The sequence below is a fragment of the Anolis carolinensis genome, chromosome 5 (assembly GCF_035594765.1).
Source record: "Anolis carolinensis isolate JA03-04 chromosome 5, rAnoCar3.1.pri, whole genome shotgun sequence".
In the NCBI taxonomy this organism is placed as follows: domain Eukaryota; kingdom Metazoa; phylum Chordata; class Lepidosauria; order Squamata; family Dactyloidae; genus Anolis; species Anolis carolinensis.
Window position 1 is genome coordinate 149,028,805 of NC_085845.1, and position 25,809 is coordinate 149,054,613.

Here is a 25,809-nt window from a genome sequence, read left to right on the forward strand (position 1 = left end):
ATACAATGAAATGTGACCTCCCTCTCCCCCCAAAAAGAATGTAGTTTAAGGTTCAATTCATTTCCAGCACGTTGGCCAATTGGATAAAATATTTAATGGCACTGAATTCTGAACTATATATTTTTGACAATACATTTCACGCCTTGTATAGCACTGACGTTGTGAGATTGGAGTGAATAATGTAAGAGAAGCTCAAATTCCTCACAGCACAAGACTCAAATTTGTTATTTTTCATTGCTGTGCCACTAGCTAAGTCAAGTCTTGATAATACATAACTGGTACTTACTTTGTAGGAATTATATTAAAATATAAGAAGGTCTCAACCTTCTGTCTTTTTCAATGCATTTTTAAAACCACATTAATATTTAAAGCATTGGTTACCATAGAGGAGAATAAAAATTTAAATTGCATGTACAAATCAGGGCCACAGAAATGTAAGAACTTACATTTCCCCCCTTTGTAGACAAATGTTATCTATAGATAAAATAATCCAATTAGAAAAGCTAAACAACAATTATTTCAACTAAATGTCCTAAGTGATTTTAACTGTTTTGTATGTTTGATTTTATTTTACTATTTATATGTTGTAGATTTTAAATTGCATTGTTTTTTAATGTTCTGAACTACTTTGTATCTCAATCAAAGAGATAAAAACACAATATCAACAACAGCAACAACAACACAGCTGGGAGAATATGATGCTTTTGGTGTCTGCAGCAAATCCATAATTTTAAAATCTGCTATTTTGAAAAAGGGGGAAATGAATACTAAAATCATGGTGCTTGAAAGTAAATTATGCAATCATGAGGAAAATCCATAAAGAAATAACATAAGATGGTCCAACAATATTTCTATTCATTTCCTGAATGGCAGGGGGTTGGACTGAATGACCCTCTTTCAACCCTGTGATTATATTATTTCCATCTTGGATGCCCATAAGAGGGTTCCATGAGTGATGCAAAAATATAAAAATGATCTTTTAAAAATACTAATAATAGTCATTTCAAAACTAAATATGTTTTATATAGGCCATAGTAGGCACAGAATTGCATAGTGATGTTTCTTCCTATGACCTCATCAGATGGAGTTTCCCCATCTTCCGGCATGCTGCCAGGACCGAGTCCAAATGAACCCATCATATGACTCAGGACTACTTCTGGCAGGGCTCTGTTGGGCTCCATCCTGGCAACATGCCAGCAGCGTGCCAGCAGCGCACTAAGAGGGAGCCCTGAGGATATGGGTAGCTTGAAGAAGCCAGGGACAGCACGGGAGGAAGCCAAAAACAGCCGGGAAATGTTGTGGTATGGCAGCCCACAAGCAACCACGGTAAGGGGACAAAACTGGGTGCTGCCCCATGGTTTCCCGGACTGCTATCCCATGACATCTGAACCTCCATTTGATGAGGTCCCTAATCTCATAAAAGTAAGATCGTAGTCTTAATGACGTAGAGGCATATCAAAGAATACTGTCCCTTACTTGAAGAGGATTGATTGACCAGCTCTTCCATAATCTTCTAGGGCTTTGCTTCTTAAACTGTAAGTCTCAACCCCAAATAGGGTCCATTTTCTCAGTGTTGGGATCCCAAAAACTTGGCAACAGTAAGAAGTTTCTCAATGTCACCTACTACATATTTTAAAATTTATATGAAGCTTAGCAACAACATGCAATGTTTACAGTGGACTCTTCAGAAAATGCTCCAGCTATACTTTATAAAAAGGAAAATCAGTCCGTTTAGCAAGCTGTGCAAATGCTGATTTGTAATCAGTAAGTGTTTGATTTTATACCTATTTTATATACCTATATACCTGGGGTCACATAAAAATTTATCAAGCAGAAAAGGGTCACAAGTGGAAAAAGTTTTAAAATCCCTGTTTTAAGGTACACAATCCACAAATGCATGATGCTACATATCCCCCAAACCCAAGAATTTGAGATCTTGGCAGCTACAGAGAATACAGATTTCCCAAAAAGTAGAAGTGGGAACCATTCTAGAATTAATTACTTATGACATCATATTCTGAGACAACATATTTAGAGGGGGAAAGCTTTAAAGCCCTTTTCAAATATTCACAACACATGTAGCCTCTATATCAGTATTGGGCAGCAGCCAAGAGTTGGGTTCAACACTAGTCCTACAAGGTATCTTGTTCAAATCCCTAAGTCTCTGATGGTGGTGAGGGGGCATTTGTCAGAGTTTTATATTATTTAGGTAATTTCTTATGTGAAAATGGTAAGTGTTTGTAAGAATCATGTCCTATACATGTTTGACCAGCAGCAATCAAGACACCTGCTAAAGACTGAGTGCTATTAATAGAGACTGAGTAAATCTTGTGTTAGTGAATGTGAATGTTATTGTGAAGATGAGGATGCTGGTGTTGCTGTTGGAGTGAAGCTGAAGAGAGGTTTGAAGACGGAAACTAGAAAGGTTAAAGCTTGAAGATAAGAACGCTTTGTTTTAGCTGCTGATAAAAGCAAATGACTGTTTTGTTTATATAAATCTTTCTTTACTAAAAGACAGTTTGTTTTGGGGTTTCTCCTTGGGCAAAGGGTGCAACTTCCACAGAAGGGGTTGAATGTTTGGAACCCCAATTTGATAGCTGCGACAGCATTGTGGGTCATTTTGTGTGTTTGAGGATATTTCAGTATCCTAATTCAAACCTGTACAGGCCTGTTTCAAAACATGAGGTAATTCAAGAGGCACTCTCTGTTTGGGGAAGAAAAGGCCCAAATGTTCTTTAAAGGAAAAGGGTCTCCTCAGCTTCCTGAAAATGTATTGAAATGGTAACCATACTCCATATTCTCTGACTATCCTGATTTGATAATATTTGGACAAGGGTTAACTTCATGCCATGTGTTCAGAAACTGGAGAATAAGTATTTATGAAGTAATCCATTTTGTGATTTCAGTACTGATGAAAAAATCCAATACACTAGTATTATCATGTATCGCATTACCAGACTTTATTATGTTTCTTCATTTGTTGTGAATGAAAAAAAAAACCTTGAGCAACAAAAGACACCAACTCTCAGGCAGACTTAGCCCCTTGAATCTATGGCACTTAACATTCTGTACAGAGAAAGCAATACTACACTTGAAGCAAATCTGGAAAAGCACTGAGAAATGAAAAGAATCTTGACTATAAATTAAACATATACCAGCAGAGCAATATGGTTGCTGAAAATAATAATGCAATTCCACGTGACATCAACAGTACTGTATTGACTTAAATCTGATTGCTAGTCCCAGCTATAATAGACTTATGAAATCAATTACTGAATGGCAAGTCAAAACTTATGAAAAACTCATTGATTCAATTGGTCTGCTGTAGTGGGGACTAGTTAACTATTGTTTCAAGTTTGCAAGAAGTGGTTCAACACTGTTTTGTTTTGGTTATACCTGTGTCCTAACACTAAAGTTTAAGAATATAAGTTTGGATGTCAATGAAGATTGTGAATAACCTGAAGACTAACACTTGTGAGGAAAAATGAAAAGAACTGGGTGCGCCTCTTAACCAATAGCCGAAGAAGACATGAAGACTGATATCACAGTTTCAAATATTTGAAAGGATGCCAGGTAGTTATTGAGGCATTTTCCCTCAGGATATAGGACCAGTGAATTCAAATTACAAGGAAAAAAAACTGTCTTGACTGACCATAAGGAAGAATCTCCTGGAGCTATGACCAATTTGACATCAGAACATATTGCCTCAGAGCACATTGGATCCTTGAATCAGATTGGAGATGGATCAGCACTGTGGGCCAAACACTGCATGGAGCTGATCCGAGATAATGCAGGGTAAGACCACCTATTGTGGTTTTGGCCCACATTATTATTATTATTATTATTATTATTATTATTATTATTATTATTATTATTATTATTATTATTATTATAATATTATGTCACAGCAAACAAGATAGATATGCTGGATTTCGTATCACAAAATCACAAGTCGAACACTTCCCAAGTGTCTAGGACTATGTGATATATTTTCGGATAATGCGCGCAGATCCCAGTAGGGTAGCCTTTTGCAGTTGGCAGATCGTAATTTTGTCAATGTCTATTGTTTCCACATAATAATCGTATTATTATTATTATTATTATTATTATTATTATTATTATTATTATTGACACAACGACGTTGTATGACACAGCAAACAAGATAGATATGCTGGGTTTCGTTTCACAAAATCACAAGTCGAACACTCCCCAAGTGTCTAGGACTGTGTGATGTATTTTAGGATGATGCGTGCAGATCCCAGCAGGGTGGCTTTTTGCAGTTGGCAGATCGTGATTTTGTCAATGTCTATTGTTTCCAAATGCCGGCTGAGATCTTTCGGCACGGCACCCAGTGTGCCCATCACCACCGGGACCACCTGCACTGGTTTCTGCCAGAGTCTTTGCAGTTCAATCTTGAGGTCCTGATAGCGGCTGAGTTTTTCCTGTTGTTTTTCGTCAATGCGACTGTCACCTGGGATGGCAACATCAATGATCCAAACCTTGTTCTTTTCCACAACTGTGATGTCTGGTGTATTGTGTTCCAGAACTTTGTCAGTCTGGATTCGGAAGTCCCACAGTATCTTTGCGTGCTCATTTTCCAATACTTTTGCAGGTTTGTGATCCCACCAGTTCTTTGCTGCTGGCAGGTGGTACTTGAGGCATAAGTTCCAATGAATCATTTGGGCCACATAGTTGTGCCTCTGTTTGTAGTCTGTCTGTGCAATTTTCTTACAGCAGCTGAGGATATGATCAATGGTTTCATCTGTTTCCTTGCACAGTCTGCATTTTGGGTCATCAGCTGATTTTTCGATCTTGGCCTTAATTGCATTTGTCCTGATGGCTTGCTCCTGGGCTGCAAGGATCAGGCCTTCTGTCTCCTTCTTCAGGGTCCCATTTGTGAGCCAGAGCCAGGTCTTCTCCTTATCAGCTTTTCCTTCAATTTTGTCAAGGAACTTTCCATGCAATGTTTTGTTGTGCCAGTTGTCAGCTCTAGTTTGTAGTGTGGTTTTCTTGTACTGGTTTTTTGTCTGCTGTGCTTTGAGGAGTTTCTGATTTTTGACTTCAATCAAAGCAGGTTCTTCACTTTGCTTTACATATTCTGCCAGGGCATGTTCTTCTTCTTTGACTGCTTGTTTTACTTGTAGGATTCCTCTGCCCCCTGATCTTCTAGGCAGATATAGCCGGTCAACATCACTGCGAGGGTGCAGTGAATGATGAATGGTCATGAGTTTTCTTGTTTTTCTGTCCAAATTGTCCAGTTCCATCTGTGTCCAGTTTATGATGCCAGCAGTATATCTTATGACAGGTATTGCCCAGGTGTTTATGGCCTTGATGGTGTTGCCTCCATTGAGCTTGCTTTTGAGAATTTTTCTGACCCTTTGTGTGTATTCTTTGCTGACCACAGTTTTCACATGTTCATGCTTGATGTTGTCCAGCTGTAATATGCCCAGATATTTATAGGCCTCTGGCTGGTGACACTTTATTGTTTGGCCATTGGGCATATTTATGCCCTCACTTTCAATTATTTTTCCCTTCTTCAATGCCACTGTCGAACATTTGTCCAAACCAAACTCCATGTTGATATCAGTGCTAAAAATTCGGACAGTGTTGGTCAGAGACTGAATTTCAGTTTCTGTTTTCCCATATAGCTTCAGGTCATCCATGTACATCAAATGTGAAATTTTGTGAGAATTCTTAGATGTTTGGTAGCCGAGATTTGTTTTTTGTAAGATTGTTGACAGAGGGATCATGGCAATAATGAAAAGCAGAGGGGACAATGAATCTCCCTGGAAAATTCCTCTTCTGATGTTGACAAGTCCATAGCTTTCATTTCCAACAAACAGTTCAGTTTTCCAGTGCTCCATCATGTTTTCAATGAAGGTGCCAACGTTTTTACAAATCCCGATGGCGTCCAGGCACTTGATGATCCAGCTGTGTGGGAGTGAGTCAAAGGCCTTTTTGTAGTCAATCCACGTCATGTGAAGATTAGCTTTTCGGCTCTTACAGTTCTCCAGGATCATTTTGTCAATCAATAACTGGTCTTTTGTGCCCCTGCTTTTCCGTTTGTTGCCTTTCTGTTCATCTGGCAAGATGTTTTTTTCTTCAAGATAGTCTTGAATTCTGTCAGCTATGATGCCAGTCAGTAGTTTAAACATAGTGGGCAGACACGTTATTGGCCTGTAGTTTCCTGGTGCTGCTCCTTTTGTTGGATCCTTTTGTATCAGGTATGTTCTTCCAGTTGTTAGCCATTCACTGATACTTCCTTTCTGCAGCATCTCATTGAATTGTTGGGCCATTTTTCCATGTAAACTAATCAGATGTTTGAGCCAAAATCCATGAAGTTGATCACTACCAGGCGATGTCCAGTTCTTGACTTTTTGCACTCGTTTGCTGATCATTTCAGTTGTTATTTCCATCAGTTCCATTTTGTTCTGTGAGAATTTTCCTTCAAACTCCTTTATCCACCCAGCGTTTTTGTTGTAGTTTTTATTGTTTTCCCAAAGTTCTTTCCAGAACTTTGTTGTTGCAGTTTTCTCTGGTTTTATGGTTACTGTGTCTGTTGTTTGGTTCAGACTCTGGTAGAACCGTCTTTGGTCTGATTGAAACAGTTGATTTTGTCTGTACTGGATGATTCTGGCTTCATACCTTTCAATTTTTCTGGCTGTTGCTGTAATTTGTTCTTTCACGATCTCCAAAGCTTCTTCAATTTTTCTGGTGTTCAGCCAGTACTTTCGGATCAGGTATTGCTTGATTTTATCATTCTTCAGTTTCTTCTCTTTCATATTTTTCAGGTTACTTGCATCTGATCTAAGGTTTTTGATTTCCAACTCCAGCCTGACCTTCCGCTTTGGTTTTCCAGTCGATTTTCCTTGGGGCTGCCTTGGTTGTAGGAGCCCAAGCTCTTCTGTTACTATCACTGCTGCACTGTAGGCATACTGGTTTGTTTGTTCAATTGATGTTATTTGGACAGTGGAGAGTGCTGCATTCACATCTTTCATGAGAGGCGCCAGTTGTCTCTTGGGCACTGTTTTTAGAGTTGGGAGCTGCTTTCTTATTGCATTTGCTGCAGCATGAGCCACGATCTTATCCTTGAGCTCTTGTTGTCTTGCTGTCAAGGTTCCTGGTGGTTCAATGGGTGTTTCAAGTGCTGGTTCTTCAAATTCTTGCAAAAGCTCCACTCTTTCTTCTGGTTCAATCTGTTCCACCATTCCAAGTGTTGCTGGAGTCTCTGCTGCTGTCTGTGCTGTGGTCTGATGGTGATTTACTTTGCAAATTTTCTGGATTTCTTCAAGTTAAACTTCACTGAACACTTTGTTTCTGATTATGAATCTTCGTTGGTTAGCCAGTCGGGGTTCTGTTATCTGTGAGTCAGGGTACTCTTGTTTCCACAGTTGATGCATCCTTTTTTGGTAGCCACGCCTTTGAGGTTCAGATTTGTAGTAGCATTTCATAATTGTGCGGTTTTCTGGCATTGTGTATTTCTGCCGCTTCTGTGACTGTTCATTTGGGTTTTGATGATTCCGTAGTCCACTTGTCGATGGATGTCCAGAATCAGCAGCATCCACCGCGGTCCTTTTTATCCTGGGCGACGACCGAGCCAGTATAGACTTCGTTTGGGTTTGATTCTCCATAATGCTAATGGGTTAGGTGCTCTTAGTTCTGCTCCTCAGCTGAGGCCTCTCTGGCTTGGTTGGACCTGCCGGTAGTTACACTACCGCCAGCACAGCCCTCAGTCATCATTGGAGCAGGTAAGCCCCCCCACCACGTCAAGGTGGCACCTGCGGAGGGGATTATTATTATTATTATTATTATTATTATTATTATTATTATTATTATTTATACCCCACTTTATCTCTCCTGCAGGAGACTCAGGAAATAGTCTGAATTCTGGCTGAGAATTTAGACTATCCCTCAATGTTGGGCTCACCTGAACACGTAAACTGGCCAGAACTGTTCCCACTACCATCCTGTTTCCCAGGCTCAAGTGGTCCAGGAACATGGGATGGCAATTACCATGCCCTCCAGCACTCTACATCACCATGGTCTCCAGTGACACTGACTGATGCAACATTGGCTGGAGCAACAAGTTACTCTGGGAATGGGGGAGGGGGGGAAGGTGAATTCCTCTTTCCCACTCCCTCACTCATCACCCCAGCCAACATCACTACAGATAACAGCCAACAGACAGGACCCATGTCATGGCTGGAGACCTCCATGACACAAAGGGAGGAGATGGTAAAGGTGGTCATCCATCAGGCGGTGAAACTTTCTCCTGCCTTTGCAGTGGTTGGGAAAGATCAGCCCCAGATTATTGGATCAATGTAGAATCACCTTCAGAAATGGGCAGATTGTCTTTCAGTAGAGGTTTTAAACTGAGACTTGATGGGCACCTTCATAGTACTACTTTAATAAAAGAGATGTATCACTTTTCTATTGAGTAGGCAGGCCCCTACCCTCCTAACTTTTCAGAAGAGCCTGAAAACTTGGCTCTTCCAACAGGCCTTTGGTGAATGATTTTCCTGTGTTTGCAGCATCTCTGTTGCACTTTATTCCATTCCTTCAGTCAAACATAGTTTTTGTTTTTACGCCTTCCCAAGCACCTTATCTGGATACAATTCCAGGTATCTACCTCTCCCCCAATTTACATTCTACACTATATGCACTTTCTCTGGCCCAGTTCATCTTTAGGAGCGTACCCAGGTTTTTATTCAAGTATGTTTTACTGTAAATGTGACTTTAATATGTTTTATTGATTTGTTTTTATATTGTTGTGTTTTTTATATTGTCTGTATTCACCTAGGCCTGGGGATGGGGATGTAAGCCACCCCGAGTCCCTTCAGGGAGATGGAGGCGGGGTATAAAAACAAAGTTATTGTTGTTGTTGTTGTTGTTGTTATTATTATTTTATGACACAGCAAATAAGATAGATATGCTGGATTCATAACTGTGCAGTTTTCTGGCATTGTATATTTTTGCCGCTTCTGTGACTGTTCATTAGTATTTTGATTCCGTAGCCCACTTGTCGATGGATGTCCAGAATCAGAGGCATCCACCGCGGTCCTTTTTATCCTGGGCAACGACCGAGCCAATATAGACTTTGTTTTGGTTTGATTCTCCATAATGCTAATGGGTTAGGTGCTCTTAGTTCCATTCCTCAGCTGAGACCTCTCTGGCTTGGTTGGACCTGCCGGTAGTTACACTACCGCCAGCACAGCTCTCAGTGTCCTCGGAACAGTTAAGCCCCCCCCCACCACCACCACGGCAAGGTGGCACCTACGGAGGGGATTATTATTATTATTATTATTATTATTATTATTATTATTATTATTGAGCAACATCAGGACTGGAACTTTCTAGGGACATTAGCATGTGTAAGTTTTCTTTACATGCTCAAATGTTCTTCCTTGGGTACTGCAGTAGTTGATATTTTTATCCAACTGCTACAAAGGCCCTTCCCAACTTACTGATAAGCTACTGTATAACTATTCCATGCTTTTTGGTAAGAAGGCAACATAGAGAAGCATCTGGCTATATCACTATAGCCAGACCTGAAATGGTGATTATCAGTATTAACATCCCTGGAGAACCCCAGTGAATCTCAGCATGGCTGTGGAAATTTTGCATCTGGCTAAAAATTATAGCCATATGCTTCTATGGTTGTTCCAGACAGCAGTTTAATGTGAGTCTAATTAGGTTTTAAAAACCCGAAATTTGTTTTTAAAACCCAATTGGATTTGCACTGAAGTTCACACATGCCCCAGAAAACTTGTGCTTTTCCGGGGAAGGTCTCCAGATGTCCAGACTTTCCGGCAGGACACCGGGACACAAAACAACCCCTTACCTTACCTAGCTGCCATTCCCCCTTTTCCAGAGCTCTCCTCATGTGTAGACATGACATGCCAGGAGAAGGAGGGGCAGGAGCAATTTTCCTCCTCCCCCTTGTCCTGGCACGCCATTTATATGTGCAAGGAGAGGGACAGCAGCATGGTAATGGCAGACGGGTAAGTTATTTTCCCTCTTTAAGGCTTTTCTGGGGGGGTTGGGGAGGGCGTTAGAGCTCTCTCAGATATTCTGGGCTCACACAGCCCCAAAAAAATGAGAGGGCTGTGCTGACAGAACTTCTGAGGGGGCAGTCCAGACACCAGGATTTTCCTGCTTTGTTCCAGAAGAATTTGTTTTTACATGGGGCGTCATTTGGATGCCCCACATAAAAATCCAGGAGGGCACATGTTTTCTGCCCTGTCTGGATGCACCCTTAGAGTCTGCCTGCTTGCTGCAAAATGGAATAGTCTTGATGGGTGGCTTCAAGGGCTTGTCAGTAACTTGGAGGAAAGGTATATGACTCAGCATAGTGTAGATCTGCCTGCAGATATTTACACTATGCTGAGAAGGTGTAACACTAAGACCACAATTTTCTGTACAAAAATAGCCAAGCTTCGCTGATCTTCTTATGCATATTTTTTTCCTTAAATTCAGTTTGTCCCATGAAGCTTCTTGCTAAATCCTTTTGCTGACTGCACTATATGAAGCTTTTGAGTGACTAAGACTAATTGTGAGGAACATGCACTGATACTGGGGGAGATAGTAGATAATTCCCCTGACCAAGCTGCCTTCTGCACATAATTAATCAAGTGGCAGCTGACATTGATCCAAACTTGTTAGTCTGCTGAGATGGAGTCATTAGCAGATACTGCAGCTCCATATGAATTACAGTGTGTTTAGCTTTGCATCACCCTCTAACTTAAAAGTTTAATCTACATCTGAGCACATGATGCATCCTGATGATGCATCCTGATTTCCAAAATTGTTCATCATCAACAAAATGTAACCACATAACTCCAAGGCAGTTGTTTATATTTTTCATACTATTTATTAGCATTTTATTATATTCCATTGTGTTTCATTCCTGTATCAAGGGGTGTCTGAAGACTTTTGGCTGAATGAGTCAAAGATTGTGCTTTCTTCCAATCCATGCACAAGAACTAACTGGATTTGTAGCTGAATCTTTCCCCAACACTATAAATGGGACAAAATCCTTAGCCAAACCCAAAAGTAACAGGCTAATTTATGGGTGTGAAAAAACCTAGGTTATAGATATAGATGTATTTCAAAGAAAGGAGAATGCCCATCAGCACAATACAAGAGCCACAATCACACCTCTTTTAAACTTGCCACATGAGGTGGTTGCTACCCTCCACATGCCCTCCTTGTTATACACATCCGGTTATCCATTGTAAAAGGCAAAATCCCTGATTTTTCCTCTCAACACTCACTGTTACTGTCTAACAATATCTTGACCACACTTGCCCATCCCTGAGATGTGTATAACATATAAAGGAAGCTCATGAAAATGATTAAGTAGAAATTAGCAAAAAAAATTGTTTTATTTTTGTAATCTGTACATACCTATAAACATAAACTGATTTGATCCACATTATTGAACAGCTTTATGTAATTTACCCCCAATCTATCATTGCATAACTGAATTGACATCTTGGCTGATTGTATGCATATAACAGATAAGCAGAGAGTTAGTGAGTTCTTTAAAACTTTTTAAAAGTACATTTTAGAAGACCATGAAAGTTCTGCAAAGTAGTTTTCTATATACGATAACTAGTAATGCATTCAAAGCTAATAAACATTTGCTTTTCAACACCTAATGACAGCACATATTGCAGCTTATTTACATGAGGTGTGAAGATGATTTGGGTTGGAAATATGCTAACAGCAACTGTTTGGGAGATTAAGGCTATTTTAATCTTTGTATAACACTTTGCGGTGATAAAATCTGTCCATAGAGATGTGCCAACTTTACAAGACTTGTGTGGACAATATGAAGAGATACAACTGAAATATGGGAATGGAGCAGGGAAAACATAGCATTAAAGACCAGTTTATAAGATATCACTAAGTTATGAACTTAGTCCCAACTTCTTCTGAAAATTCAGTCCAGTCTGTGGGTGCTTCCAGATAGTAGGAAAGACCATGCCAAACTGGGGTTTAAAAAATCTAGTTCAGGGTGGCCTTTAGTCCCCACACTTTCCCCATGGGGTGTCTATATGCTCTCACTTCCTGGAGGGCACTGAGACATAAAAAAAACCCCAAAAGGTCTTAAAATAAAAAATAACTTACCCAGCCACCATTAAGGTCCTGCTGGAGTCCTCCTGGCACATAGAAAATTGCTCCTCACCCCATTACCTCTCCTGGCTCATCATTTCTATGCACCAGGATGACTCTGGTGGGACCTTAATGGCAGCCAGGTAAGTTATTTTCTATTTTAAGGCCTTTGAGGGGGTTGGGGTGGGGGTTGGTGCCTTCTGGGTTTTCCGGGCTAGCGGAGCCTGAAAAACCCGACAGCGCTGGGTGGATTGGGCCCAGGGATCATGTGATGAGGTCCCTGGGCCCACATCTGGAAAGACCCAGATCTTATCAAAGATCTGGGTCTTACCAGGAATCAAATTAATTTGGAACAAAGCAGGATTTTCCTTCTTTTTCTCAAATTAATTCAGTTTTACTGGAGACGTTGTTTGGATGCCCTTTGTAAAAGTGTGCTAGCTCATGTGTTTTGGGCCCTGTCTGGATGAGTCCTGTAATTACTTGTGCTGGTATCATTGCTCATTGGGCGTGCTTCTACCACACACTGCTGGCACCCATCTTTGCATCAGATTTCTCTTTTCTAATGGGTAATAGTAGCAGGGGTTCCCAGTATTGCCCATCTTCATGAAGTTTCCTGTGCCATCTCAGCTTCCTAGACTGATCTTGAGGAACAGAGAGCTACACTGCTCAGCTACCAAACTGAAGCCATTTTAAAGATCCGTGCAAGCCTTTTATACCATTTTTTTCACCCCCTGTAAATATATATGAGTGTAAGTTTTGAGATAGTAAGGGGACTGGCATGGACTGCTAGAACACCTCTCCAGGGCTTCATATTTGCAAATTTTCTAAAGAATTTATAAATTTTTCCTGATGTAACTGTACAAGCATAAGGTTAGGCAGGGATGGGACAGAAATCATAAGTCAGCTTCTTAGTATTTGTGATGCAGCTCTTAGTAGTTTTGCATAGGCATAACACTGCATTTTCCAAAGATGGTGCTTATATGGCAATTTTCCAATCCATGATGCAATTAAAGTGCCTAGTATAAATAATCCTGAATTTAGTATTGCCGTATTAGGCAAGCCCTCTAAGGTACAAATGACAGAAGCTAATTACCAGATTGATTTTTGTATTGACAACTATATATGTTTTCATGTGGGGACAGCTCTAAATAATGTAGTTTGTTGGGATTACATACATTTGGAAGCTTCTCTGTTTTATTTTCGTTTGCTTGCTTGCTTGCTTGTTCCAGCATGCTTAGAAAGGGTTAATCAGGCTTTGGAACATGGAAGGGATCACAGGCTCCAGTGATTACCTGTGAAGGCTTCCTTAACCGAGAAGCAGTTAAGACTTCATGATAAAAGGGCATAGAGAAGAATGGTTATTTGAACTTGGCTCTGCTGCCCCTGGATTAGAATTCTGGACTTTAACCGTGGTACCTGTGATCCTTTTTTGGACCCTGTTGTATCCTGAATCCCTGACTCTTGCTTCTCTGCTGGCTTCTTGGCTTTGATTTATGGATCTGGAATTCAGTTTGTATTTCCTGGGTATCTGGTTTGACTTTGGAACTCTGACTTTGGTTTGAACCCCTGAAATCTTGGTCATTGTTTTATGAACTCTGATAAGTGAACAATATATATAAAATTTTCTGTTAAAATTGCTGGAGGAAACATTAACAACCTCAGATATGCAGATGATACCACTTTGATGGCTGAAAGAGAGGAGGAGCTGAGTAGCCTTATAACCCAGGTGAAAGAAGAAAGTGCAAAAGCTGGGTTGCAGTTTAACATATTAAAAAAAACAAGATTATGGCAACCAGACTGATTGATAACTTGCAAATAGAGGGAGGAAACATGGAGGCAGTGAAAAACTTTGTATTTCTGGCATGAAGATTACTGCAGATGTAGACTGCAGCCAGGAAATCAGAAGACATTTACTTTTTGGGAGGAGAGCAATGAACAATCTCAATAAAATAGTGAATACTAGAGACATCACACTGGCAATGAAGGTCTGCATAGTTAAAGCAATGGTATTCCCCATAGTAACCTATGTCCTACCAGGTCAAGAATTTAACCCACTGCACCACCAGGGGCTCCTTTATCCCCATGACAGTATTACATTTCCTTCTTCCAATATTTATGTTCAGAATATGTTTGTCTATTGAATGTGATTGTCTGAACTCCAAAAGCATGAATGTTTTTCTAGGGTAGGGGTCCTCAAACCTTTTAAGTGGAGGGCCAGTTCATGATCCCTCAAGCTGTTGAGGGGCCGAATTATCATTTGAAAAAAAATATGAACAAATTCCTATGCACACTGCACATGTCTTATTTGTAGTGCAAAAAAACAAAACAAAACCAACAACAATTATTTATTTACTACATTTATACCCCACCATCTCTCACCCCGAAGGGGACTCAGAGCGGCTTACAAGTTGTATGTACATACAATATATTATATTATTGGCATAGCACAATATTAGCATTATATATTACTATATTGTCCTATACCACTACCATAATATTAGTAATATTACATTTAATATACAATGTATAATTAATATTATTATATTGTATAATTATTAGTATTGTATTACATTATAATATTAGTATCAATATTATATGTATACACAATATATTCAATTATTACCATAGCACAATATTAGTAAATGAAAGAATACAATATTTAAAAATAAAAACAATTTTAACCAACATAAACCTATCAGGATTTCAATGAGAAGTATGGTCCTGCTTCTGGCCAATGAAATAGTCAAGTTAAGTAGGATTGTTGGTATTGTGTGCCTTCAAGTCATTTCAGACTTTGAGCGAGGCGAAGTCTAAAACTGAGGGTGGGGGCCAGGCAAATGACCTTGGAGGGCCGCATCTGGCCCCCGGGCCTTAGTTTGGGGACCCCTGTTCTAGGGGTTCTGCATGGTGACCAGTTGTGCAGATGTTACAATTTCACAAAACTCAATACATACTGTTGCTCACATGTTGTGGGCTGTTCTACTGACAGCATTCTGAATGTACAGATGACACCCAATACTAGTTTCTAAAAACAGAACATTTTCTGCTTCAACAAAAAAAATGTCCTAGGTGTGACTAATGTATGAGCAGGGATATGGATAATGCAAACATTCAACACAGAAGAAGTCTTGGCAAAAAGAAAAATGGTATATCCATAAGCATACCATTTTTCATCCTGGAAAGAAGTGATGAGTAAAGTGCCATAAGCAGGATTCCGTCCTGGGCCCGGTTCTGTTCAACATCTTTATTAATTACTTAGATGAAGGGTTAGAAGGCATGATCATCAACTTTGCAGATGACATCAAAATGGGAGGGATAGCCAATATTCCAGAAGACAGGACCAGAATTCAAAATGATCTTAACAGATTAGAGAGATGGGTTGAAACTAACAAAATGAAGTTCAGCAGGGACAGAGGCAAGATACTCCACTTAGGCAGAAAAAACGAAATACACAGATCCAGAATGAGGGATGCCTGGCTCAACAGCAGTACGTGTTAAAAAGATCTTGGAATCCTTGTGAACAATAAGTTAAACAGGAGCCAACAATGTCATGTGGCAGCTAAAAAAAGCCAATGGGATTTTGGCCTGCATAAATAGGAGTATAGTGTCTAGATCTGGGGAAGTCATGCTACCTCTCTACTCTTCTCAGACCACACCTGGAGTACTGTGTCCAATTTTGGGCAACACAATTGAAGGGAGATGTTGACAAGCTGGAACGTATCCAGAGAAGGGCAACTAAAATGAGAAAGGGTCTGGAGAACAAGACCTATGAGGAGCGACTTAAAGAACTGAGCATGTTTAGCCTGCAGAAGAGAAGGCTGAGAGGAGATATGATAGCCATGTATAAATATGTGAGGGGAAGTCATAGGGAGGAGGAAGCAAGCTTGTTTTCTGATGTCCTGGAGACTAGGATGCAGAACTATGGCTTCAAACTACAGGAAAAGAGATTCCACCTGAACATTAGGAAGAACCTCCTAACTGTGAGAGCTGTTCAGCAGTGGAACTCTCGGCTCCAAAGTGTTGTGGAGGTTCCTTCTTTGGAGGCTTTTAAGCAGGGGCTGGATGGCCATCTATCAGGGGTGCTTTGAATGTGGTTTTCCTGCTTCTTGGCAGGGGGTTGGACTAGATGGCCCACGAGTCTCTTCCACCTCTATGATTCTAAGTGACCCAAAATGTTACCTTTTACTAATATAACTCCAAAAACCCAACTAGGATACATTAGCACATATACTTGCAAAAGAGCCATTTCCCAAGCTCTTGTAACCCTTTGTGTAATCTTAATTTAAAAACAAAAAAAATCTCAAAATGAACAGTACCAAAGAAATTTTCATTTTGAAGCAATGACTCCCCTTTTCAAAGGCTCCTTCTAAAAAATAGCTTTCTCGTTTTCCTGCTCCCTTTAATTCTAAACAGGCACAGAATCACTTTTGTTTATGAAAAACACACACCTACACAGACACAAACATGCCTCGTTGTCTCAGTTAACATTTTCAAGAGATGATTTGAGTCAGCTCTTACTGTGCCAAATTTGCTGTCTGCTGCTTTTATCAAGAATAATTCTGACTGCAGCGCATACACCTTTTCAGGCATTTCTCACAACAGGGAGACCCATTGGGTAATTCTCTCAAGTGCCAAAACCAGAGAGGAAAGTACAAAGAAGAATTACAGTGACAATTCTATATCAAGAATGTTAGCAGGGGCCAGGAGACTCCAGTTGTTACTGTGAAGAATGGTATCATTTACTCTAACCCTTGGAGCAAAAAAGATGACAGATGGGGCACAAGTAAAAAGGCAAGATGGCAGAAAGGGAAATTATACCATCATATTCTTATGCCTGTTATCATTAGGTATCCTGTTGCCTCCACATGTGGTCTATTACATCTCAATTTATGTTTGTAATAATAATGAAAATAAGACCAAAGAAGATATTAATTCTCTCTCTCTCTCTCCTTTCTAAATTGTTCCAGAAACACAACATATTAAATGATGACAAAGCTCAAAGCTTACTTTCAGCCATGTTAAATGAACATAAAGGGCAAAGTCTGCTGGGAATTGGTTTGATTGGTTGAGGAGGAGAAAGAGAAGGAGAAAAGAGTCGGGGGAGGGAGGGCGGATTCAAGTATATTTGATATTTCATACATCGCTTAACAAAATGTCAATTTTTATGTAAAGGCACCTTTAATATCATATTTTGATTGAAGATGGTTTTGGAATAACATTACAATTCATTTTGTGAAGTTAAACCTCTATTATATTCAACCAAATGGAGAGGCCAAGCCTAAAACTACAATAGGCTCAGACTCTGGTCTCCAAAATCATGGTCCAACATTAAATCAATATACACACACCCTGGTTCTTTTTTCACTCTAAAAGATTTCACTCTAAAACCTTCCAAGTTTCCACAAGCATTTCTTTGAGAAAGTAAAAATAAAATATAATGAAATTTTTAAAAAATTAAAATATTATTTTAAAGTGTTTTCTTTTTTATGATAAACAAAATGAGCTGTTTCACTATGTCAAATGATATGGAAACTGTCTTTTTTCTCACTTCTTCCTCTTGTTCCCTGACTTTCAGACTTTTCATCCTTATCAAGTGATAGCTCCATGCTTTTAAAATTACATATATTCCTATGATCTAATTGGAACCTATTTCCTTGTGTAGGAATGCATGTGTGGTTTTGATGCTGACTCTCATACACACACACACACAAACACACACACACACACACATATATCTATATCTATCTATATCTATATCTATCTAGAGAGACAGCTTAATGTTGAAATGTGACTGGATATTGCTATTGGATGGCAGCTAAGATTTGATTCTTCTCCATTCTGAAAATAGTTTCTCAAAATAAAAACAAAACACTGCAGTCTTCATCATTTTGTATTGGTTTAGAGAAAACACACTTCATGAATAAATTTCCCATGAAGAATATTCATGAAGACATTCCATTACAAGTGAATGTTGAAAACATGCAACTTATGAAGTGACATCTTAATAAAAGCAACCTGATTCTAAATTATGCTAATGCAATTCAGAAGAAATATTTGTATGTGACTCTTGTGTCCCATCAAACCTAAGCAACACAGCTGGAATGGCTCCACAATTCTTTGCTAACAATCTACTGAGTCAGAATATTTCATAATAATAATTCATGAAAGAATGCATAATTAAGCAACATCCATAATTGTCTTGCTAACTAAAAGAAACTACCAAAAAGGTATATATTAATAAAACAAATTGTTCTCTCCACAGGTAGTGGTTCAGATGTATGCGTGAGCCCAGAGCTTATGTGAATAACCAACCAAAAATTGAAAACTGAATGTGCTGTGTAAGGTGTAGATTTCTGAACATATAAGAAAATACAGCTAAGGAAAGCATGTACAGTACTCAAATTTTCAACTAGAAGATGAATATATGATGCCATCAAGAGTTTGGAACTTGTAGGTGGTCTTTTTGCACTGGTTGTTACACAGCGTGGTGTAGTGGTTTGAAAATTGGACTCTGAACACTAGGGTTTGATTCTCTGCTCAGCCATGAAAATCCAATTGATTCATTTGTCTTAGGGTAACTATAAGGAAGAAATGGCTTGAAGGCACACAACAACAATAACTGGAAGTTATAATGCAGTACTCTCTCTCTCTCTCTCTCTCTCTCTCCATAGCCTGGCCACATTGCTGTGGCATTGACCTAAGTGGGTTTTTAGAGGCAAGTATGAATGTTGTAATTAGTCACCTTGATTAGCACTGAATGGTCTTGCAGTTTCAAAGCCTGGTTTCCTCCCTGGGGGAATCATTTGATGGGAGGTGAGCTGGCTCTGATTGTTTCCTGCCTGGAATTGCCCTGTTTTCTGAGTGTTGTTCTTTATTTATTGTCCTGGTTGTAGTGTTTTCTAATCCTGGGTGCCAGATTTTGTTCATTTTCATGGTTCACAGCAACCCAATAATAATAACAACAACAACAACAACAACAACAATAGTACAATTATAATAGTAATAATAATGACTCTGAGGTGGAGGGTGTCCAGAGAAAGAGAGCAATTAGCATTAAATGGCCTTGTAGTTTCAAAGCCTGGCTATTTCCTCCCTGGGGGAATCAATTGTTGGAAGATGTTAGCTGTGATGAGTCATGGGCCATGTAGTCCCGTTCCTAGCACTGTGGTGCTAGATGAAGAGGAAAACTTGGGTTTTTCACCGTTTCAGTCAGAATTGGAACTTTCCCAGCCAGATTTGGAAACCTTGCACCTGCAAGAGATTTGTCTTCCAGAAGTCTGTCAAACAAGCCCTGAACCTAAATCTCCTACGTTTTCTCGCCATGAGTTTTGTAAACAACAGAGGGGAGTTCAAGCGGCCTCTCGCAGGAGTGCGAGGATAGCTGCTAAGCATTCAGCTGATTAAGTCTGCTTTCCATGGGAAACTTTAAGGAGTCACACATCTGGACTCAGAGAATAGCTTTCGTTTCTGGTTCTCCAGAGAACTACTCTTTGGCGGGAAAACGGGACCCTATTTAGGTGTTTTACCCACAAAGGGATCTTGCGGAGTCAATTCGTCAGCTACCGGAGTAGCGTGTGTGGACAGCTACTCCGTTTCCAAGCCTCGTTCCTGCTTCAAGCCTTGTTCCCGATTTCAAGCCTTCGTTTCCAGCCTTGTTTTACTCTCCGGATCTTGCCTTGTTTTCCGGACCTCGCCAAGTAATTCCACGGATCCTATTCTTGCTCCTCGTTTCCTTGTTGCCTTGAATCAAGCCTTGTGTTCCAAGAATCAAGTTATTTCCTAGCCTTGCTCAAGTTCATGGACTAAAGGACCTTGTCATCTCCCCTCACTTGCTTGGCAAGTGAGTGTTTCGGTTATTGGATTACAACTTTGGACCTTAATATTTCATATTGGACATTGTTTCCTTGGACTAATTTTGACCTTTCCTGAAAGGTCTACTCCTGGACTAATTCATACGCTTGCTTTTATTAACTTTACATATTTCCTTAATAAAGATATTAGATAGATTCTGGCTTCTGTGTATGGTTATTGGTGCTCTGCTGCCTGGGTCGTGACAGTTTGACTCCGCCACCCTAAGCACCAATTAACCTAGGCCAGTATGTCTACCGGAACCGTGCCGGGTGGCCAGCCACTCAGCTACACCATCGACAAGGACGAAGTGGACCGCATCCGTGACAAGCTCAATGCGCAGGATGGGGAAATAAGGGGTTTGAAGGAGCGCGGAATCCGTCTCCCGGCCACGGCGTTGCCAACCAAGTTTTCTGGAGAAGCTTCTAAGGTTCATGTTTTCCGTCGCCAATGCCAGGCTTATCTAGAGGCCCGTGCTGCCGAGTTTCCCCAAGAAGACATCAAGGTGGCGTGGATATACAGTCTCTTGGACGGGCCAGCGGCCAACTGGGCGACGGCACTGTTCAACCAAGTCTCCCCACATCTAAGGTCAGCGCAACATTTCTTGGACCACCTTAAGGCGACCTGGGGAATCGAGGACAATTTGGAGGCAGCCGGCCACAAACTCCGGCGCCTCTCCCAAGGGGACAGACCCTTGTCCCAGTACATAGCCGAGTTCCGAGTGCTGGCCCACAACACCGGCTGGAACGATGTAGCCCTCAGAGGACAATTTCGGGAGGGTCTCAACATTGAGATGCTGGAAGAAATCTCCAAGGTGGATCCTCCCCACTCTCTTGAAGCACTCATTGATCAATGTTTACGAGCTGAAGTCATGCTTGCCAACAGAAAACAATGGGTCTGAGGCCAGAGCGGTAGAGCTGGGGTGAAACCTCCCGCTCCCACCGGCGTCCAGCCGCGTCCAGTATGGAGACCCCCGCCACCAGCCCCATACCCCAGAGGGAGCGAGGAGGTGCCGATGCAGTTGGGCAATGTGCGTCCCAGATTAGATGCCGCCGAGAAGGCCCGCCGCCAACGCCTAAATCTCTGTTGGTACTGCGGAAACGGGGGCCACTTCGCCAGAGAGTGCCCAGCCAAAGGGAAGCCCGCCGCCCGTCTGGCGGCGGCGTCCTCCACGGAGACGAAGGCGTCTGAGGCGGCTGGCGCACAGCCGGCGGGGGAAGCCAGCGACCGGGCGTAGAGAGGCTCGCCAACCCGGTCAAAAAACCCACTCAAGAGCCGCCAACCGGGGTCCTGTTTCTTCTAGTGGTCACCTTGTGGTCAGCAAAAAAAGGACCCGTCATGGTCCATGCCATGATAGACTCCGGAGCCACCAACAATTTCATTGATAGAGAGTATGCCGACTCTCTGGGATTACAATATCATGACTTCAAGAATGCCCGTGTGGTGCAAGCCATCGATGGCCGCCCCCTCAAGACGGGTCCCGTAAGCCAGTGGTCGGAACCCACCAGAATGTGGATAAGGGAACATATGGAAGAGATTTCCTTCTTTGTTACCGAGGTTCCCCATTTCCCTGTGATTTTGGGAATTCCATGGCTGACACTTCACGACCCAAGCATCTCCTGGTCCAACAGAGAACTGCAGTTTGCTTCAAAATATTGCCAAAACCATTGCCTTGTAGCCAAGGTCTGCCATGCCACAGACACTGAACCCATTATCACCTTGCCCAAGAAGTACTCAGAGTATTGGGATGTATTCAATGAAAAGGAAGCCGAGAGATTACCCCCACATAGACCTTATGACTGTGCCATTGACTTGGTGGAGGGGGCCCCGATCCCGCGAGGACATCTCTACTCCCTGACTGAACCGGAGCAAGAAGCTCTCAGGGAGTTTATAGAGACAAACCTTCGCAAGGGATTCATCAGACCCTCTCAATCCCCAGCCGCCTCCCCAGTGATGTTTGTGAAAAAGAAGTCAGGGGACTTACGCTTGGTGGTGGACTATAGAGCATTGAACAATATCACTAAGCGGAACAGCTATCCCCTGCCCTTAATCTCGGACCTACTAGACCGACTTCGAGGAGCCAAGGTCTACACCAAGCTGGATCTTCGGGGGGCTTATAATCTAGTTCGCATCAGAGAAGGGGACGAGTGGAAGACCGCCTTCCAGACTAAATTCGGATTATTCGAGTCCCGAGTTATGAATTATGGATTATGTGGAGCTCCCGCAACGTTCCAGCATTTTGTCAATGACATCTTTCAGGATTATCTAGATCGGTTCTTGATCATCTACCTGGACGATTTTTTGGTGTTTTCTAGATCACAATCAGAACATGAGAACCACGTCAGAATGGTATTACAACGATTGCGGGATCATGGACTTTATGCCAAGCTGGAAAAATGCGCTTTTGATCTACAAGAGGTAGATTTCCTGGGGTACCGCGTCTCGCCACTAGGGCTCTCCATGGACCCGGCAAAGGTTTCAGCAGTATTGGAATGGCGGGCGCCAACCAACAAAAAAGAGGTGCAACGATTCTTGGGGTTCGCGAACTATTACCGCAAGTTCATTCCAGATTTTGCCCGCTGGTCTGACCCAATCACCAGCTGCATCCGTGGGAAACAGCCCTTCCGCTGGACAGATCAAGCAGAGAAAGGGTTCCAGCAACTAAAGAAATTATTCACGTCTCAGCCAATCCTTCAGCACCCAGATCCTGAAACCCCATTTGTCGTGCAGGCGGACGCCTCCGATGTGGCAATTGGGGCTGTACTCCTACAACCAGTGGGAGATCATCTTCATCCTTGTGCCTTTTATTCCCGTCAATTGACCACACCAGAGAGAAATTACACCATTTGGGAAAAGGAACTATTGGCCATAAAGGCAGCCTTTGAAACCTGGAGGCATTGGTTAGAAGGGGCCAAATTTCCCATTGAAGTCCATACTGATCATCGGAATCTGGAGCATCTAAGAACTGCCCGCAAGCTTAATCAGAGGCAACAACGCTGGGCTTTATTCTTTGAACGTTTTAACTTCCAAATTCATTATGTAACCCCAGCCCAGACCAAGCAAGCAGATGCTCTGTCGCGGAAACCGGAATACGCTGCAGGGCGCAAGGAGACCTTTGAGTCCCAGCTGCTACAACCCGAGAACTTTGCCACGCTCACGGTGGGAAACACCAAATCCACTCCCATTGAATCAACTCCCTCTACCCCAGGACCCCTTTGTGCTCAGGAAATCAGGGCTAGTCAGCAAGCAGATGCCTGGGCACAGGATCAACTTCGCCAAGGGCTACATTTTCCCTTTTCGCTTAAGGATGGGCTACTTTGCTATAGAAATCATGTTTACATCCCCCCAGGGCCGGGCAGGGAAAAAGCACTTCGTCTGTGTCATGACTGCAAGCCAGCAGGGCATTTCGGACTATTCAAAACCATGCATTTGATCCTAAGAGATTTCTGGTGGCCCAAGATCCGCAAGGATGTGGAAAAATATGTCAACACCTGCCCAGTATGCCAGCGCTCCAAGACAAGAAGGGAAAAGCCCTCAGGGCTTCTACATCCCCTCCCTACCCCATCTCGCCCATGGGAAATAATTTCTGCGGATTTTATCACCGATCTACCACCTTCCTGTGGATTCACCACGATCCTAGTGGTGGTGGACCTTTTTACCAAGTTAGCCCATTTCATTCCCTGTGATGGCCTTCCCACGGCCAAAGAGACTGCAGATCTATTCCTCCAACATGTTTTCAGATTGCATGGATTGCCCAAGAGTTTGGTCACAGACCGTGGGTCCCAATTCACCTCTCGTTTCTGGAAAGCACTACAAAAACTATTGGGCATAGACTCTCGTTTATCTTCGGCTCACCATCCCCAAATGGATGGGCAAACTGAGCGCACCAATGCCACTTTGGAACAATACCTTCGCTGTTATGTGAACTACCAACAGGACAATTGGGCTTCCCTGTTACCGCTGTCAGAGTTTGCCTACAACAATGGGGTCCAGGCTTCAACTAAAGAAACCCCGTTCTTTGCAAACTACGGCTTCCATCCACGTTTCTTCCCCCCAGTCATTGAAACCTCAGAAGTTCCCGCAGCAGAGGACTGGCTGCAGGAACTCACAGCGGTGCAACAACTTTTGCTCCAGCAACTGGACCAAGCCAAGGAGAACTATAAACGCCACGCTGACAAACATCGCCAGCCGGGCCCCGAAATCAAGGTAGGAGACCGGGTTCTTCTGTCCACTCGTTTTTTGCCCTCCCATCGCCCTTGCCGGAAGTTAGATGCCCGTTTCATTGGCCCCTATCCAGTGGTGGCGCAACTTAACCCCGTGACTTTCAAACTCCAACTTCCGCGCTCTATGCGCATTCATCCAGTGTTTCATCGCTCCCTGCTCCTTCCGGCGGATGGTGTGCGCCCTGATGCAGACCGGCCGGCCCCCACTCCTGTTTTGGTAGATGGGGAAGAGGAGTTCGAGGTTCAGGACATTTTGGATTCTCGCTTTCACCGCCGCCGCCTACAATATCTCATTGACTGGGTGGGTTTTGGCCCCGAGGAACGCTCTTGGGAAGACGCTTCCACAGTCCACGCTCCCGATTTAACCCGCCGCTTCCATCAGACCTATCCCTCCAAGCCGCGGCCTCGCGCCTCGGGGAGAGAGTCCCAGTTTGAGAGGGGGCTTGAGGAGGGGGATAGTGTGATGAGTCATGAGCCATGTAGTCCCGTTCCTAGCACTGTGGTGCTAGATGAAGAGGAAAACTTGGGTTTTTCACCGTTTCAGTCAGAATTGGAACTTTCCCAGCCAGATTTGGAAACCTTGCACCTGCAAGAGATTTGTCTTCCAGAAGTCTGTCAAACAAGCCCTGAACCTAAATCTCCTACGTTTTCTCGCCATGAGTTTTGTAAACAACAGAGGGGAGTTCAAGCGGCCTCTCGCAGGAGTGCGAGGATAGCTGCTAAGCATTCAGCTGATTAAGTCTGCTTTCCATGGGAAACTTTAAGGAGTCACACATCTGGACTCAGAGAATAGCTTTCGTTTCTGGTTCTCCAGAGAACTACTCTTTGGCGGGAAAACGGGACCCTATTTAGGTGTTTTACCCACAAAGGGATCTTGCGGAGTCAATTCGTCAGCTACCGGAGTAGCGTGTGTGGACAGCTACTCCGTTTCCAAGCCTCGTTCCTGCTTCAAGCCTTGTTCCCGATTTCAAGCCTTCGTTTCCAGCCTTGTTTTACTCTCCGGATCTTGCCTTGTTTTCCGGACCTCGCCAAGTAATTCCACGGATCCTATTCTTGCTCCTCGTTTCCTTGTTGCCTTGAATCAAGCCTTGTGTTCCAAGAATCAAGTTATTTCCTAGCCTTGCTCAAGTTCATGGACTAAAGGACCTTGTCATCTCCCCTCACTTGCTTGGCAAGTGAGTGTTTCGGTTATTGGATTACAACTTTGGACCTTAATATTTCATATTGGACATTGTTTCCTTGGACTAATTTTGACCTTTCCTGAAAGGTCTACTCCTGGACTAATTCATACGCTTGCTTTTATTAACTTTACATATTTCCTTAATAAAGATATTAGATAGATTCTGGCTTCTGTGTATGGTTATTGGTGCTCTGCTGCCTGGGTCGTGACATTAGCTGGCCCTGATTGTTTCCTGTCTGGAATTGCCCTGTTTTCTGAGTGTTGTTCTTTATTTACTGTCTTGGTAATATTTTTTAATGCTGGGTGCCGGGTTTTGTTCATTTTTATGGTTCACAGCAACTCAATAATAATAATCATCATCATCATCTGAAAGGATGAATAATCTCTGAGGAGCATCTTAAGTGCTGGGTCAGTTTACTTACAGAATGGTTGAAAAGAGAC